The sequence below is a fragment of the Dromiciops gliroides genome, chromosome 1 (genome assembly GCF_019393635.1).
Source record: "Dromiciops gliroides isolate mDroGli1 chromosome 1, mDroGli1.pri, whole genome shotgun sequence".
In the NCBI taxonomy this organism is placed as follows: domain Eukaryota; kingdom Metazoa; phylum Chordata; class Mammalia; order Microbiotheria; family Microbiotheriidae; genus Dromiciops; species Dromiciops gliroides.
This window is the reverse complement of record NC_057861.1, coordinates 582,941,142-582,955,391: the sequence shown is the minus strand read 5'-3', so window position 1 is coordinate 582,955,391 and position 14,250 is coordinate 582,941,142. Positions and strand designations below refer to the sequence as shown.

General features: G+C 41.7%; 1 pseudogene; it reads right to left on the bottom strand.

Moving 5' to 3' along the window:
• Positions 1–10,256: 10,256 nt before the first annotated feature.
• LOC122752049 lies at positions 10,257–12,394 on the bottom strand (annotated as a pseudogene).
• Between the last annotated feature and the right edge of the window lie 1,856 nt (positions 12,395–14,250).

Sequence of the window (14,250 nt, the reverse complement as noted above, 5' to 3'; positions counted from 1 at the left end):
TGGAAATTGGGGGAAAGTCTTTGCAAAACAATTTCTTAGATAAAAGTGTCATTTCTGTAATGTATAGAAAAATGAGTCAAATTTATAAGAATAAGAGCCATTTCCCAACTGAAGTGGTGAAAAAATATGAATAGGCAGTTTTCAGAGGAAGAAATCCAAGCTTTTAATAGCCATATGAAAAATGCTGATACCTACAAATTTTAAAAATTCAGATTAAAACTAGCACCTCAAAACCTGCAGATTTGGCTAAGTTGACCACTAAAAAGGAAAAAGGCAAATACAGGAGGGGACTATGAGAAAACAGGTACAGTAACTAACACATTGTTGGCAGAATTGTGAACTGATCTAACCATCCTGAAAAGCAGCTTAGAACTATGCCCCAAAAGCATTTAAACTGGGGGTTCTTTCACTCAGTGATACTGATACTAGTTCTGTACCTCTAAAGAGATCAGAAAAGAATCAAAGGACCCAAATGTACAAAAATATACCAGTTCTTTTTGAGGTGGCAAATAATAGAAATTGGTTGGCCTATGACCTGGGGGAATAGCTGAACAAATTGAAGTACATGAATGTGATGGAATAGATTGTGCTTTAATAAATGATGAAGGGAATTGTTTCAGAAAAGCCAGGGAAGATTTCTGTTCTTGTTTGTCCTTTGTTCTGGAAGAGGACCATGACATGGGGGAGGTGATGTCATGACTTGCAATGAATTGGATTTAAGTGAGGAAGAGCTTAGCAAAGACACCAGTCTTACTCTCTCCTCAGGAGCCATCTGGAGCAAGTGACAAGATATATATCAGGACAACTGGAGATGGCCCAAGATTCAGTGGGAGACCTAAGCTTTTTAAGGGAAGGTCTTTCACAGGTCTCAGTTTGCTTAAGGTAACACACAAGGCTTGGTAAAAAAAGGAGGCAAAGAATGACCTTTCTTACCCAGTTAAAAAAATGGATGGATAGACAGATAGATACATAGATACATGGATGGATACATAGATACATAGATAGGGAAGGAGAGAAGACCATCATTGTTTCTGGACAAAAGAGAGACAACTGCTATTTAGACACACTCTGAGCCATCAAGAGGCCAAACATTGGCAAAATAAGGCCTAGATCGGAACCTACTTTTGGTCACTCAGTGATGGCCAGAGCCCATTAGGTTTACAGGGTGGCTCTTAGAAGACATCCTGTAGGTAAACCCCGAGAAATATTGTGAGATTTCTGCAGACAAATTTGTATTTTTAAATTTAGAATGCCTACAGACAAAGGTATGATTCTCTTCATGGAATGAGGGAGAGAAGGAGAAAGAGACAAAGGAAGGGAGAAGAGAAGGAGGGAGGAAGAAGAAGTGAAGGAAGAAGGGAAGGAAGGGAGGAGGGAGGGAAGAAGGGAGGAAAGGAAAGGAAAGGAAAGGAAAGGAAAGGAAAGGAAAGGAAAGGAAAGGAAAGGAAAGGAAAGGAAAGGAAAGGAAAGGAAAGGAAAGGAAAGGAAAGGAAAGGAAAGGAAAGGAAAGGAAAGGGAAGAAAGAAGGAAGGAAGGAGGGAAAGAAGGAAGGCAGGAAGGAAGGAGTTGCCTAGCTAGAGTCAGCTAGCCAGTTGGGTCTCCAGTGAGAAAGCTGTTACTCACAGATAAGCCATTGTAGTTTATTCTTCTTTCTGGAAGAGAACCATGACATTGGGGAGGTGATTTCATGACTTGCAGTGAATTGGATTTAAATTATACAGTAACCACAATATTGTAAAGATAATGAACTTTGGAAGACTTAATAATTTTGCCCAACACAATGACCAACCACAATTCCAAAAGAATCATGATGAAAAATGCCACCCACCTGAAGGTAAAGTGATAGACACAGTGGAGATTAAAGTTTTCTTCATTCTCTACATTGCTTCTTTCTTGTTTTCCTTCCTTCCTTCCTTTCCTCCTTCCTTCCTTCTTTCCTTCCACCCTCCCTCCCTCCCTCCCTCCCTCCCTTCCTTCCATTATTTCATGCTTTCCTTCTTTCTTGATATGAATAAGAAAGGTATTTGTTTCTCATAAATATAGATATTTGAAACAGATTTAGAGTCTCCCACCCCTCTCAATGGGTGGGGGAGGGAATTCCGAATTGAAAATAAAATTAAATTGAATTTTAAAAAATTAACCACACTAGAAAGTGATGCATGATAAGTGCCAAATAGAGGTACCATCCAGGTAGTAATCTAAGGAGTTAGCAGAGACCATTACACTTGTTTTGATTGGTAGCTTCTTTCTTTCATCCCTACCCCTGACATTTTTTTTAAATACTCTTTTCTTTTTTTTGCAGGGCAAATGAGGGTTGAGTGACTTGCCCAGGGTAACACAGCTAGTAAGTGTCAAGTGTCTGAGGCTGGATTTGAACTCAGGTACTCCTTAATCCAGGGCCAGCACTTTAACCACTGCACCATCCAGCTGCCCCCTACCCCTGATGTTTAATGGAGAAACACCCTTTGTTCTTAAACGAAAGCCAATGTAACAACAAAAGGAGGTCATCAATTTGTCATTTTATTCATAAGTTCTTTAACAGTTGCCAGCTAAAATGTTGACAGGCATTTTTTTATAAATTCTCTTGACAAAAGTCCCTTCATCATTTGCTAGTTAAAGAATGAGATCATTGGCTTAATTCAGGAAGATATTCACTTGTTCTTTCCAGAAGTACAAACTTAGTTCCACCTGAGAAGCCATGATATTCCAATTATCTAATCAGGATTCTATCTCCTATAAATAAAGTAGGAGAATGCAAGATCTACTAAAGAGAGTAGCTTTCCTCAGGTTGGAGTGGCTTCTTGTTTCACAGGACACCAGATTGCTCTCTCAGATCCCTGACTTTTGGTCACTCAGTCATTTCCAGAAAATCAGCCAGGTCAGTGAAACTTGAGAATCTTTCACAAATGAACACCTTGTTTCTTCTACTTTTTTCTATACCCTCTTCCCCTTCCCAGAAACACTGTGAAAATGTTGCTACTTGTAATTCAAACTTACTTGCAAGTTTTTGAATATCCAGAATGATGATGCTTGCTGTTCGTAGGAATCTGCACTTCTACTGAACAGCAGTTTCCTGCCTGCTTTGTTCTCTTCTCCTCCCTTTAGTCTTCACCCTTCTTCCCCAGCCTCCCCTAGGTCGATATGGCACAAAATGAGTTATGGTACCAATGTCTTGGGTTCTGCCTGAGTGAGAATGTATTTTTTTTTTTTTTTAGTGAGGCAATTGGGGTTAAGTGACTTGCCCAGGGTCACACAGCTAGTAAGTGTTAAGTGTTTGAGGTCGGATTTGAACTCGGGTACTCCTGACTCCAGGGCCGGTGCTCTATCCACTGCACCACCTAGCTGCCCCGAGAATGTATTTTTATAAATGATTCAGACAAAAATGAATTGCTCCTGACCTCCCTTTAAATTAACTGGGCATGGGTGCTTTCATTATCTTTGAGATACTATGATGTTAAAAATCTTTTGTAGCAACTAGTAAATTATTTAGGATTCTGTGGTGTTAAAAATTATTCTGTAGCAACTAGCAAAATGAGGAGTCTCTTTAACATGAATACTTTCCAAAGGGAGAATCCTATTTCCTTTTACTAGATGAGTTGGGCACCAGATGAAGGTCCCCTGTCTTTTCAGTACTGTATGCCAGTGTGTATTCATTCAAATACTTGGGTAGTTTAAGACTCAGATGCTTAACTTACTTCAACCATCATAATCATAACCTATAAATGGTAGTTAAAGACAAAGTGAATCTTCTAACTGCCTGGGGCTTCAGTTTGGTTTCTCTGGACAGTGCTGAATCAGTTTTTAAAAAAACACAACATTAGGCACCTGCTGCATGCAAGTCCCTGGGAAGAGAGTGATAATTAAAAGAACACTGGTCTTTGGTAACATATATAGTAAAACGGGAGAGACATAGATATAATTCTCTTAGAAGGGTAGAGAGGAGAAATGCAAAGGGGAGGGTCGAGCAAAATACTATGACAAACTTGAGGTAGAAGTACTTTGACTTAGAGGAAGCTTCTTCAAGGAAGTAATAAGTAAGTTCCCCATGGAAAAAGTGAAGGGACTTCAGTTCAGTGGGGGAAAGAGGGGAATCCATCTGAGGCTTGGGCACAATGAACCAAAGAATACTGATGGGTCAGGATAAGATGCATTACCTAGAATGAAGAAAACCCAAAAAGGGATGAGAAAAGTACTAGAATGGCAGGACCACAAACTAGCCAGCAAAAGAAATTAGAAGAAGGGGGCCTCTTGAGGGTCTTCTGTGGAGGAAGTGCAATAGGCATGTAACTTGGGCAGTGGTTTGAAGAACGGATGGGAGGACGGAGACGACAGTAGGAGAGTCATGAAGGCAGCATTACAATTGTCTTTAAGACAGAGGTCCCCAGTGTAGTCAGAATCAGGTAATGTAATGTAATGAAGTTAATGTGTTCTCCATCCAAGGGATTCTTGCATATGGCTTAATGTCCTATTTCTGTTTGAGTTCAACACCACTGGTCTAGGATAGAAGAGAAATGGCGTGGGGTGTTGTAGAAGTAGAGAACAGAGAACGGTTAAGAGATTCTATAGAGGGAAGCTCAGTTACTGAGAGAAAAGATAGGGTAAGATAATTTGGAGATTATGAACCTGGTTCACTGGTGGTGGTTGTGCCATTAACCGAGCCGAGTTAAAGAGTGGGTGAGAATATTGGCACCATTTTTGTGATGTCTAACCTGAGGTAGGACACCCAGGTGGAGGCAGGGGAATAGCACTGACTCTAGGAAGAGGTTGAAGGAATAACAGAACTTCAGAGATGAAGGTATCTTGATGACCATCTAGTCCAACCCATGCATAAAAGGGACCCACTTTCCCTCCTATAAGAAGTCATCTGAAGAGGAAACCTGAGTCGGGCAGGAAGTGGAGAGTGAGGGAGGGAGTGAGCATGTGCAAGTGCCTGCAGGTTGAGCTGGCTTTAGGATGGGGGACTTTGAGAAAGGCAAGAAGATCTTAGTGCAGAAGTGTGCCCAGTGCCACACCATGGAGAAGGGGGACAAGCACAAGACCGGCCCCAACCTGAGCAGCAAGACCAGCCAGTCTCCTGGGTTCTCTTACACAGACACCAAGAAGAATAAAGGCATCACCTGAAATGACTATATGTTCGTTAATGGAATACTTGGAAAACCCAACTCCAAAAAGTACACCCAGGGAGCAAAGGTGATCTTCACCAGCATTAAGAAGAAGGCAGAGAGGGCAGACTTAATAGCCTACTTTAAAAAGGACACCAATGAGTAACCTTTGTCTGCTGCCTTATTTATTCTAAACAGAGGTCTCTGCTAATGAGAATTTTTCCTTTAATTTTTTTTACATGTACCATAACGAGCCTATTTAAATTGGTTTATTAACCTGAGAATTTTGATCATGATTGGCTATTTAAAAATGTTGTTCAGGGGGCAGCTAGGTGGTGCAGTGGATAAAGCACCAGCGCTAGATTCAGGAGGAGCTCAGTTCAAATCTGACCTCAGACACTTGACACTTAATAGCTGTGTGAGCCTGAGCAAGTCACTTGCCCTCATCCCCCCACATAAAAAAATTAAAATGTTGTTCAGCAGTCCTAATAAAGGACTTATGTAGATTTGAAAAAAAAAAAGTCATCAAACCTCTGCTTGCAGATCTACAGTGTGGGCTGGCAGAGAGATGGGGCCTATTGCTTATTGCCTCCCAAGGCAGCCCAGGCTTCTGGATAACACGACAAAGTGTCCTGCAGAGGATGAAATACTGATGCTATGGAAATGGATAAAAGCATTATGGAAACATGATTCTCCTTGCCTTTGGCAGTCACTCTTTATTTGTCATGATATCTGGATATAATATTAGACACCATTTTTTTTATACTACAGATACCCTCAGTTGTTGCTGTGAGGAAAGGACTCTAACTGGTACTTAAAAAACCCCAAAGTTCTTAAAGACCAGACAAGTTCAGTGTTCTATGAAAACTTTGTAAGTAATAATTGGTATAAATATACTGCAATTAAAATTTGCAGGGAACTTCACATTACTTCATGTATGTCAGCTATGTGGTACTTAGCTTCCTGAGTTCAAATCTGGCCTCAGACATATCCTATTTGTTTGACCCTGGGTAAGTCACTCAACCCTGTTTGCCTCAGTTTCTACAGCTATAAAATGAGCAGGAGAGGGAAGTTGCAAACCACTCCAATAACTTTGCCATGAAACCCCCATATGGGCTTACAAAGCATCAGGCATGACTGAAAAAATGACTCAATCACATCTATATTCACAACAATTGTAAGGGGTAGGTACTATTATTACCCCCCATTTTATAGATGAGGAAACTGAGGCAGACAGCGGCTAAGAGACAGCAAAGGTCACATTGAAACTTGGGTCTTCTGATTCCAAGACCAGGGCTCTATGAACTGAGCCTCCGGGAGACCTTACTACCAAGTCTGACAAAAGGCTTTCTGTTACAGGACTACTCTGGGCTGGGAGGTACTCTGGGCTGAGGTACTAGAAAAGGCTAATATGTCAAACTCAAATCAAAAGAAATCCTCAGAAAATTTAGAAATTTCTAAAAAAAAAACCAGATAAATTGTAGTGCCTTTCCTACTTTACTGTGTCTCATGGAAGATGCTAGAGGTTAGAAGCAATTAGGTTAGTTCTATGGAACTAATCTTTAGAACTGTTGGTTACAGAAAGTACAGCTGCTTTTGAATAAATCCTAAATTTTATTCTATGATGTTTGCTCTCCCTCCTAACCACCCCCCATGCCAACTCCACTCCTATTCCTTCTCAAATGTACAAGGCTGGAAACCTTATTCTAAGATGATTAAAGCTTGACTTTCATGTCTGTTAGAATTCTGGGGTTCAAAGTATCCTTTGCTGCTCAATCCAGGGACCCACTTTTAGGAAGTCTTTAGGATGGAATAACTTGTCAACTGTCTTAGTTTAGAGCCCAGATTGCTTCACCATCACGAAATGAAACCTTATGATCACGTTGGCAGCAATCAAGGTATCTTGAATATCTACTCCCCAAACTTGACTTGGGGTTGAGAAGTTTAAAGTCCTGTCTTTAAGGGTATTTCAAGATAACAGAAAGGCGGGGGGGGGGGGCAGCTAGATGGCGCAGTGGATAAGGCACCGGCCCTGGATTCAGGAGTAGCTGAGTTCAAATCCGGCCTCAGACACTTAACACTTACTAGCTGTGTGACCCTGGGCAAGTCACTTAACCCCAACTGCCTCACCAAAAAAAAAAAAAAAAAAGTGGAACAGAAAGGCAGGGGAAACTCTAAAGCTTCCATCCTTCTTAAAAGCCAAGACTGTTTCTATTTGTTCATTTTTGTATTTCTGTGATAAGCTCAGGTCAACTCTGACCTAGGTGAATAAAAACAAACTTCATTGACTCATGATAGAAATGGCTATCCAGATACAGAGAAGGAAATGGTCTGAATGCAGATTGAATCATATTACTTGCACTATTGAAATATTTTTTGAGGTTTTTTGCTTTTCTAAACTGTAGACTAATATGGAAATAGGTTTTACAAGACTATACATATATGCAAAATAAATTGCATACTATTTTTTTTTTTTTTTGCAGGCAATGGGGGTTAAGTGACTTGCCCAGGGTCACACAGCTAGTAAGTGTCAAGTGTCTGAGGCCGGATTTGAACTCGGGTACTCCTGAATCTAGGGCCGGTGCTTTAACCACTTCGCCATCTAGCTGCCCCCAATTGCATACTATCTTAAGGAGGGGGAGAAAATTTGGGACTCAATATTTTATTTAAAAAATGAATGCTTGGGGGCAGCTAGGTGGCATAGTGGATAAAGCACTGGCTCTGGATTCAGGAGGACCTGAGTTCAAATCTGGCCTCAGACACTTGACACTAGCTGTGTGACCCTGGGGATGTCACTTAAACCCCATTGCCCAGGGGAAAAAAAAAAGGAATGTTTAAATTGTCTTTGCATGAAATTGGAAAAAACAGAATACTATTTTTTTTTTTTAAGTAATCCTTTCCCTCAGAGGGAGGAGGGTTTGGGTTTCTTTCCTATGCGGCTTACCTCTACCTCCTAATCATTTTCCTAGATCCCATTTTTGTTTTCCAGCTTTCCCACCAATTGCTCTGTCTTCATTTTGTTGCTAAGCTTCATTCTATCCAGCTAAACTAATTTACTATGCTTTCCTTTAAATGCATTTTCATCATTACCGGAACTTTGTGAACTTAGAATTCTGTGGATGCAGGGAGCCTTAGCTATGTTCCTGGGATACCAACACCACTGGAATTAGCAGAACCTGACCCTATGGAGACCATCAAGTAGGAAGATAATAAAAGATTTCTACCACCCAAATACCTTTTCTTTATGATATGCTAATTCCCAATGTGTTAAATATTTAAGATTTCTAACAAATTTCAGAAGTGAACTGTAATAGAAGAAACAATTGACCAGGCTATACACTGTCCAAAAATATGCCTACATACCATATATACTATCTTGGCCCACAAGCCAAGAAGTGACATTTATGAATCATAAAGGGATTGGAAAACCATGGATTAAGATATACATAGGATTGATGAAGATATGTTATCTTGTAAAAAGAAAAATGCAGTAATCACTTGGGAGGTGACACTAAGTCCCTTGAAAGAACTTGAAAGTACAATTTAATCGGGCAAGAAGGGACCTTCACTTGAAGTAGAAACCAGCTCCTGAGCCAGCTGACTGGACTGTCTTTTAAGAGTCATTCTGGGAGTACAGTCAACTATTTTTGTATCCAATAATATTGTTTTACTTCTCTCTCAGCCAGAGAGGGTCACATTTAAAAGGATGGCTAGGTTGTGAAATATACTTGACACCCAAACTGTGGTTATATTTTATAATTACATTCATTAAAATAGAGGACTCAAATCCTGCCCCCCTATACAATAATTAAATGGTCATTATGTTTATTTAAAAAGCCCAATTCTGAGAATGACTTCATTGAGAATACTTCCCAAAAAATTAGTTTAAAAAAAAAAAGCTACAGGGGCAGCTAGGTGGCGCAGTGGATAAAGCACTAGCCCTGGATTCAGGAGTACTTGAGTTCAAATCCGGCCTCAAACACTTGACACTAGCTGTGTGACCCTGGGCAAGTCACTTAACCTGCATTGCCCTGCAAAAAAAAAAAAAGTTTAAAAAAAGCTACAGTAAAAAGTAAAATTAGTGAAGTAGGTATTCATCTCTATATAACCTGATTTATATTACTGCCAACAGCCCCATATACACTCTGAAAAAGAGTAATTCCAAACCATATCTAAGTGCCACAGTTCAGAAAAAATCCCAGTTGGGGTGTTACAATCTGACTACATTCAAGTTGGATAATAGTGAAATCAAATGAGTTTTAGCAAGAAGCTATAATTACCAATAATAGGAAAAGTCTCCTCTAGTCCTAGACAAACAATTCATGACTTCTTGAACTTTTGTTTCACAGGCATACACTTCATCCTGCTCTTAGGAAGAGAAGGCCTTGGTGGAAGACATGGAAGTCACTTCTCAAGAGAGATCAATAGAAGTAACTTGCTTGACCAAACACCGCAAACCCCTCATCATTTTCTCTCTGACAGTGATGTTGCTTGTAACAGGATTGTTTATTTTAACTTTTGCTGCCACTGGCTACATTGCTGAATACTTCACCCTGGGTATGATTCTTGTTTGCAGTGGCCTCTCTGCTATATTTATTGAAGTTTTACTGATAGTTCTCATACATCAAAAACAGGTGCTGAGAACTGTAAGACTTCCTAGGCAAAATACCACCCAAGACTCTATGATGGTGAGGAATAGAGGCCAAGTCTCTACTGCGACCCAGTATACAAATCAATATGAGACTGTGGTTTAAAGTTTTTTTTTTCTATTTTAAAATTCATGAGAGGCTTAATATACAAAAACTTCAATGTGGCTAAGTATGCAGGAATGTTCAACTTTGTACAAAATCTGAATCAAACCAAAGCTTTTTACCCTGCTCCCAGGGAGTAGGTCTAGTAACTCCCTTAGAAAACCAAGGCTTGAGGGAAGACAAAACATGAAGAGGATTTCTGCTGATGCCTAGGCTGGGGCAACAGATGGGGATCACAATATAGAAGGTGCTACCCTGAGGACAGGGAGGTGGGGAAACAAACACAGAGTAGATGAGAGGATGGGAGCCCCAATAGCTATTACATACACTTTTATGCCCTGAAGCCCCTCCACACCCCAAGTGTCCATACCTGTTCACAGGCATGGTTGGGTTGCAGCTAAAGTCAGGGTTTGCTCTGTTTTGTGCTCTCATGTAGAGTACAAAACTGGAGGACAATGCTTGGGCCAGCCCCAGATGCTACCTTATTGAGGGGGGTGATATGGAAAGAGCTGTCTTTGAGCTCATTTTCATCCAGCTACCTGTACTGTAACCAAGTCTTCCTTCTGGAGAGGGAGGTGAGAGATTGGAGGGGGAAGTTGATTCTGGTATTAAGTTTTACTTCTCACTCTTGACTGGACGCATGGGAGACATGAAAGGATCAAAGGGAAGTTTCTCAGAAGTACTCATGCTTCAGGCCATCTTCTGCATTGTTCCCCCAGCCAGGAATCAAGGCAAGAAAATGTTCTTCAGGTAGGAGAGAACAGGGGCCCAAATCTTTTCTGCAAGTAACCATGAAGATGGTGTGTAAAAATCATTTTTCTCATTGCTGGAAGATCATTGTCACCTGGTCAAATACCCTCACATGGAGATCCCAGGTCCATTTTAAGGTTTTTAAAGCTTTTATCTTTGTTGAACTGGTCCATCTCTGATTTCCTTGGAAGCAGATGCTTCTAAGCTAATAGCTCTGCAAATACACAACCCACTGACTCCATGTCCATTGCACTGGAAAATGCCTTAGCTCCTAGTAACAGCTCTGGGGTCTGGTACCTCAGCATCACCACAATCAGCACATAAGCTTTTAAAGCAGAGCTATGTCCTCTGGCCAACATAAAAGCACCAACTTTTAAAATGCCCACTGAGGAGCAGGTTGGAGGCCTTCAGGTCCTGGTGAAGGATCCAGCTGTCATGAAGATGCTTCCCCCCTCACAGAAGCTGGATCACCAATGTCTTCACTTCCCAGACAGGAAGGGCTGCCTCTTTGTCTCCATGAGGCTGCTTGAGGCCATGATCCCCATCATTCAGCATGAGAGAGAACTTGTCCATGTTGTCCACCATGATCTCCCAGACAGAGACAGTGCTTGGGTGCTGAGCTTTCAGGATGTTATTTATTGGCCTGAGGAAGATAATCAGGAAGCCTTTCTCCTTGTCCATTTTCAACCATCTCAGACACAATTTCTTCAGTCATCATATCCTTTGGTCTGTGTACCTCAGCACAGGTGCCTTCTTCATTCCTGCTCAGGCTCTGGGATTCTTCCCCAGTCTGAGAACCCTGGAGGGCAGGCAGGTACTTGGGGAGCAACTCCCAAGGCTGGAGAGCTGGGATGTAATCTCCTTGCACCATGGTGTTGGAGTGCAGCATCTTCTCTCCCACCTCTCTGTCTGTGTGTCTGTCTCTCTGTAACATCCAAGATATACTTTCCATTCTTTCTCCTTCTCTTCACTCATTTCTTCAGCAAACTGCCCAGATACTTCCCCAGAATTGCTTCCTGTGTCCTCTTCCTCTTCTGATTCCTCTCTACTACTCTCTTCTGCCTCCTCAGAGCCAGATCTCCCCTCTGCTGAGGGGAGGACTCAGATGAGCTGATCTTCCTCCTGCTGTTGCTAATATCTTGTACATCACAAAGGGGACCCCTCTCTTCCAGGTCCTGCCCTTTGACTGGCTTCCTCCCTTGCCATTCAACACTCTTCTCTCACTGGTCTGAGATGAGCAGAAACTTCTCTTCTGGCCTCTTGCACTTTGTGCCTCTTCTCACAGGTCTCTCCCATTCCTTCTCTTCCCTTCCTCCTGCTGCTGCTCCCTCATCTTCCATTCTCCTTCTCTCTCTGGCTCTGACTGTGGGAGATGATCCCTCTCCCTCCTGGCACATTCTCATGCCATCTCCCTTCCCACCAATGGCTTTTTCACAGCTCATGTCTCATTCCTTCTCTCTTCTCCTGACATGCTTCATTCTGCTGAATGACTGTGGTGCCTACCTTTCCCTTCCCTCTTCTCATCTTTCCTGTAATGAGCTTTTTCCTTATGTGACATTTGCTGGGGTGGTTGGATGGCCCAGGAGTCACCTTCACCTCTATCTTCCATAGAATCTGCCTTCCAGATTGTGATCTCCAGGGGCTGATCTCTCAATTTCCCCTCTTCAAGGACATCCCACCTAGAATCCTCATTATCACAATTTGTAATGTGTTTTACCTCTGCCTTCCCTTCTTCTCCTGCAGCATTTTATCTAAAAGTTTCACTTTCCAAGAATCCTTTTCATCACCCATTTGAGTTTAGACACACACTGTACTTGCCAACACCAACACCAGTAGCTGCCCACCCAGAGACTCGGGAGAAGCAGCAGAATGGAGTGCAGAAGAAGTGTGTCACTTTCAGTTTGGTGTGACCTGGTGATGTCAGATTTAAGCCTTTCATCTAAGGTTTTAAAAACTTTCCCTTACCTCATGTTTTGAACATTAAAATTGTACATTTCAAATAAATATTTCAGTCATTAGCATCTGCAGTGTTTTCCTTCTACCTAAACCTGATTTCCCTAAATTCTACATTGTGGGGGTTTTTAGGGCTTGAATGCCTGGGTAAACTCTAAGATTTCTGTTGGCCTTCCCCTGTAGTCAGGTCCCACATCGTTTGTGCAATTGTTGCACAATAGAGTAGAGGTGAACTTGGGTTCTGTGGGTGGGATATTTTGTACCAAAGGCTGGGAAGAACTTCAGAAGTCAGTTATTCAGTCTTCCAGAGTAGCTAGTTTAAGTCCTTACCTAGCCTTTCCTTAGAAAAAACTTAGATCCATCCCTTTGAAACTTCCACTCATTCATCCTCTTTGTGCTTTTTAGACCTAACCTGCACAAATCTAATCCTTGTGGTAGCAATCTGAAGCAAGATTGCCATCTCTCTGAGGCCAAAGAAGGCCTCAGCAAAATAACTGAAGCAAGTGCTTGGCTCAGTGGACAAAATTAGGCCTCGAGTCAGGAAGACCTGAGTTCAAATTTGGCCTCAGACACTTGACACTTACTAGCTGTGTGACCCTGGGCAAGTCACTTAACCCCAATTGCCTCACCAAAAAAACAAACAAAAAAGAAAATTAGAGTAAAAAAATCAGGTTTGGACCCAATAGCTGGGACACTGTTCTTCAAAGAAAGAATTCCGATGTCTTTGTGGGGATTCCATGAGGAAGTACAGATATCTCCCACCTGACAAACAACCCCAACCCCCAAAGATCTCGCTCTATCAATCAACAAACCAGGTGATTCAATCACTTGGTAGGATGCTGTAATAATATCACCACTGCCTAATTAAGGATCATAGTTTCTAGGTACCTTCCACTCTGACAAGCCCTCAATTCCAGTGGCAGATCCTCTTGCTTCCTGATCTGGCTCCCAAACTCTCTCTATCATACCCTTTCCTGCCCTTGTCTGCTTTGAGTATGGTTTCTGTGACCTCACAGGATACACTACCACCTCCTGCTACAAGGTTGAGACTTAAGGGAGGAACTTGAACATTGCAATCCCTGCCTCACTCAAGAATTCTATTGTTATGCCTCCTATGATCTTTTCTCACTGAGTCACATATTGCCATCCCCTTTTACTCCCCTCATTCCACTGATACAAAATCCCTGGCCACCAATGAACAAACCTCACTCACCAGGCTTAGTTGTCCTCTTCCTTATTCCTGTTCACTTTAGCTCTACCACCCTAAGTTCCACTTCAGATCTGCTTGCCACTTTCACTGTGCCCTCTGGAATGCCTGCTCCATAATGAACAAATTTCCTTGCATCCTAAACCTTTTCTTTTTGCTCTCCTATTTTTTCTGATACTTAAGTGAGGCACAAATACCTCCTGAAGGCATCGTTTCCCTAGGTACCTTTTCCAGTATTGGATCCATTTTCTCTATCAGCCCTCCCACACAATCCTCAATCAGTGCTCAAGATGGAAGAGTCAGAATACTGCTTATTTCCCATTGTCAAATCCAGACTCTGTCTTTACTTCTTCAGGGTCATAATATCCAAATTTATCACCAAGTCAGGCTCCTGGTGGTCATTATCTACTGACCCTCATGGCTCTTTCCCTACTTTTTTTGGGTTGTGTGTTTTTTGGGTTTTTTGGTGAGGAAATTGGGGTTAAGT